Here is a 5,140-nt window from a genome sequence, read left to right on the forward strand (position 1 = left end):
GTTCTGTGATTCGTCGACGTCGAAAACCATTTCGCCTAATCATCACTTCACCGTCCTTCACCCACTTTCCACAAATGTTTACGATAGTAACGTCAAGTTGTTTTTTTTTTTTTCAGGTCCCAGGCCATAACAACATGTTCTTTGCCAAAGTCGTTTGTGTCAGTGGACTTATCAATTTTCGATCATAATCTTCGCTAGAATGATTCATCATTTCTCTCTGCTCTACTTATATACTTTCCTTAACATGTCACGAAGTCGAAAAGTCACTGGCGGCATTCAGTGTCACGGGTGGGTAGTCGTAATGTTTAGGTCATCTGTGTTTACCAATATTTCACTTAAGAGGACATATATTCTCTCATGCCTTCAGCCAAAAGGGCCCACGCTAACGCGGGATATAAGTAATATAAATTAGCTGTACCTTGCGACACTTACGTATGATATCGAATGTATTTGCTTTTGTGACTTCTATATTCTCCTACATATAATGTAATACCTGTGTTACTATGTTCTATGCTCCAACACAAATGGAAATAATTGTTTTTCTTTGTGTAAAATTGTTTAATGAGTATTAATTTGTGAAGCCATAAAAAGCTTAACAACCAATGAAATTCAGCTTAAGAGAAGCCTAAAGGATTTATTGGTGGCCAACTCCTACTCCATTGATGAATTTCTCAGTAAAACCAGCTGATATATATATATATATATATATATATATATATATATATATATATATATATATACAATCTAACTTCTGCACCATATCAGTGCAGTAATGTGTTCATTGTAAATAAGTATTATAGTAGTTGTATTACATGTTTATTACCTTATAAATAAATAAATAAAACTTTTTAATTTTAAATTCAGTGCATTAGTATTCGTAAAATGAGTTTCATATAGTGTTCATTAAAAAATGTCGATCATTACACTTGGGACCTGTGGAATGGTACATTAGCTTATTTGTTTTAGTTGTAAATATTTTTCATGTATTGTTGTTTTTTTGACATGTTCCACAACCTGGAGGACCTCCTCACTACGGATCAATTGGAATGAAAGTAAATCTAATCTAATCTAATAGTAAGATAGTTAGCTTCACGTTCCATGGGTCATTTTGCAGCATAAATCGTAATGATGTAGACCGAGTCATTTTACATTCACATCGCAAATTAATTTGTACGTTGGTTACATGCTAAAAATTTCCACGTTCACTCTTTCCACATTACAATGATAGAAATTCTTTTACAGAACAAAAGGAGTTGCCAAGGAGAAACTTTCTCAGTTTGTTTTCAGGTTTTGCTTAGCTGTCTGTCAGACATTTTATATCACTGGGTACATGATTAAAAAATTTTGTTGGCATTATGAACACAGTTCTGTGATAAAGACAACCTTAATGTGAAGTAATGAATGTCATTTTTCCTTCTTGCTTTGTAATTATGTACATCATTGTTTCTTTTGAACTGTAGTGGATATTTACTGCAGGCCTCATAAGCGAATAAATACAATGTGACGCAGTAGTCAGACTGCCCAACTTCTTAGACAGGTGTCTACAAGATGATCACTGCTGAGCACCACATATTTTTCTTACAGCACATTTTTGAGCAACAAAGACTTTCTTTCTTAAAGGTGATTTATCCCAGAACGTTATTGAATGAAAACATGCAGTAAACGTCAGCTTACTGATTTGCCTCTCCCCAAGATCTATAATGATTCTAAGTGCAAATGTGGCTGAACTGTTTTAGAAGTTCCAAAATATGCTTTTTCCAGCTCTAATTCTCATCAATACTGACACTTAATAATTTGGAAGTTTCCGCCCCTTTTATTATTTCCTCACCATGTGTTACACTTAGCATTGGTGTCGTACCCCTACATGTGCAGAACTGAATATGTTGTGTCTTTTTAAAACTGAGGATGAGACCATTCACAGAAAACCGGTCAATGTTAAGAATATTGCTTCCATTTCTTTTGTTTCTGTGTGTATGCATGGATCGATTTCAATATTAGAGTCATGCATAAAATGAACTAATTCTGCTTGTTGTGTATTAGGCGGAAGATCTTTTATATATATGAGGAACAACAGTGGACCTAAGACTGAGTCTTGGGGAACCCCAAACGTGATTTCTTACCAGTCACAGTTACGTGCCCAAAGTATATTTGTTGATTTACTAAATATAACTTTTTACATTCTTTTGGTTAGATATGAAGTTATCCATTTGCTCGCTATGCCATGAATCCCATAAAATTTCATTTCCCTAGGAGAACACTGTGATTCACACAAATGCCTTAGATCGGTCGCAGGAAACGCCAACCGGCGCTATTTTACTATGTAATGTTTTATTTCTGGTGAGTGGTAGTGGTATTCTCAATAGAGGGACTCTTCTGAACTGCAAACTGTGATTTGCTGAAGATATTATTGTTGCTAAGGTGAGATACTATTCTAGAATACATAATTTCAAAATTTTGGATAATAAAGTTAGCAGTTATAATGCAAACACAGTAAGTATTTTGTACAAAACTGGTTCATGCATAACTTACGTAGGTTTACGCAGATATAAAACCTGGAGGGAAGTCCCTGTGCATTGAAAAACTGTAGGCGGGAATGTAAAAGGTGGTTTGGCGCGAAGTACCACAAGAAGTTTTGTAACACAGATAGTCAGAGGTCAGCATCCAAACAGTTAACATCAGCAAGATTGGATCAATTATATCTTGGAGGCGGATATATATTGGCTGTTAGATTATGGAATTTATTTGTTTGCCCTGAATCAAGAAATTTCGGGGCCAAGAAGACAATTTAGGGAGCAATTTTACATCAAGAGCCATGATCATGCGTGACGACTTCATATTTGTACCATAGAAGACCGCCACAGCCACCACCTTAAATACAAGCAATCTATAATATTGTATTTGTTTGAATGGACCAGTAAGTTGCTTAATATGCGAATAATAAGTTATCTAATTTCCTCAGTCATTTACCTGCATAGGTTTCCTTTCCTAGTGATGCAATAACCCCGAGTGTCCTAATTCTAATGAATCATTACTGCTTTAAAAGTATTTATTAACTTTTGCAGAGTAATAATTTTCTCAAGTGTTTAATTAGTCTTTCGTATGAAATGTTCCATGCGATTGGCAGAAGTGAATAGTCAAAGTATTTCAAAAGCATTACTGTAAAGAAAAATATTTAATTACAATATACAGTTTTCTCCCATTGTAAAATCTTTGCTCAATACTAAAAGTAGCAGAATAGAATTGTGATTATAAGAAACATTTGCAGGTTATTAAAATTAAAAGGCCAACACAATTATTCTTTATTTTGGTCTGTGACAGTGCTTTTATTCTTATATTTCCATTTGTGTAAGTATCTTCATTCTGTCCAGTCAGAAGTGTTTGTAGTAAACAGGCAGTAGACGTTCCCTCTACCAAATGCTAAGCCAGTAATTCAATAATCCTTACAGTGAAATTATTTATGAATTGTAGTATTCATTCTAGAGACATTCGCGTTCTTGTTAATACTACTGGCAAGAAATTGTTAAGACCATAACAGATACAAGGTCCCCATGTTTCGCTTGTGTTCTGTATAATGCTAAGCGTGTATGTTCCATTTGAAAACAAAAAGTAATCACTTTGGTGAGCATAACAGTTTGTTAATACTAGTGTCTTTCAGTTGTAAAGTGTTGTAGCTACCTCATGTCCAGTTTCGCTGTGCTCCTCTCTCATTAAGTGGTACAGTGTAGCGAACATAATATTTCTTGCTTTAAAACAGACAGTGTACTTTACTGAGGGATAATTGTTGTCCAGACCTATTAATCTTTTATCTGCGCTGCTCATGGTTAACTTCACCACCAATACTTGCTATATATACGAAGACAGTAACTTGTTCTCGAATGAACAGTTACTGCTGATGACCGTGCAGCTTTTCCCTGGAAAAAATGGTGACTAACTGAAAACCTCAGCTGCCGACAGGTGTTGTTGATATACCTCGATGTGGACAGCTGAAAATGTGTGCCCCGACCGGGACTCGAACCCGGGATCTCTTTCGAGAACAAGTTACTCTCTTCGTATATATAGTTAAAGGCTACCCTGCCATTGACCTTCGTCTGTGCGAATGCGCACAGGTTGCCCAAACTCTTACGGGAATCGCCAAAGCGTGCGCGAGTAATGAGTGGGTGAGCAAATGTCTATAAGGTACAATACATACGTAGAATTGTGGACAGTTGGGAATGTGAGTCTCACGGCAAGCGTGCAAGGCATAAGTCCCTGCAGTCACGCTATTCATCTGTGTCCTCGGTGGCTCAGATGGATAGAGTGTCTGCCATGTAAGCAGGAGATCCCGGGTTCGAGTCCCGGTCGGGGCACACATTTTCAGCTGTCCTCATCGAGGTATATCAACAACACCTGTCGGCAGCTGAGGTTTTCAGTTAATCATAATTTATTCCAGGGAAAAGCTGCACGGTCATCAACAGTAACTGTTCTTTCGAGAACAAGTTACTGTCTCCGTATATATAGTTAAAGGCTACCCAGCCATTGACCTTCGTCTGTGCGAATGCACAGAGGTTGCCCAAACTCTAACGGGAATCGCCAAAGCGTGCGCGAGTAACCAGTGGGTGGGCAAATGTCTTTAAGGTACAATACATATGTAGAATTGTGGACAGTTGGGAATGTGAGTCTCACGGGAAGCGTGCAAGGGATAAGTCCCTGTAGTCGCGCTATTCGTCTGCCATGTAAGCAGGAAATCCCGGGTGCGAGTCCCGGTCGGAGCACACATTTTCAGCTGCCCACATCAAGGTATATCAACAACAGCTGTCGGCAGCTGAGGTTTTCAGTTAGCCATCATTTAATACTTGCTATGTTATGCTATTGTTTCGCGTCCAGATCGCAAAACAGTTTTCAGTCCTAAGTATAGTCATATACAGCAGTTAGTTTTCTTCGTTAGCAGTATATTTACTTGGAATCACTTTGAGTAATTAGGCTAGCGACAGTTTCTTATTTATGTAACTGCAGTTTCAGTTTACAACCACAATTACATTTGTTCGATTCCCGTTGAAATGACTGCTGCTCCCTGTCAATAAGTAATATTTCTGGTGACGAAATTTTGTTCGATAAATTGATATTAGCATACGATCATGGTCAAACTTTAAATTCCTTTCGC

General features: G+C 37.3%; 1 non-coding gene across 1 annotated transcript; it reads left to right on the forward strand.

Annotated features, from left to right (window-relative positions):
- The first annotated feature begins 4,272 nt into the window (after nucleotides 1-4,272).
- Trnat-ugu lies at nucleotides 4,273-4,346 on the forward strand. The gene has a single exon. It is a non-coding gene; the product is annotated as a tRNA-Thr (tRNA).
- Nucleotides 4,347-5,140: the final 794 nt, after the last annotated feature.

This window comes from Schistocerca americana, chromosome 3, assembly GCF_021461395.2.
Source record: "Schistocerca americana isolate TAMUIC-IGC-003095 chromosome 3, iqSchAmer2.1, whole genome shotgun sequence".
In the NCBI taxonomy this organism is placed as follows: Eukaryota; Metazoa; Arthropoda; class Insecta; order Orthoptera; family Acrididae; genus Schistocerca; species Schistocerca americana.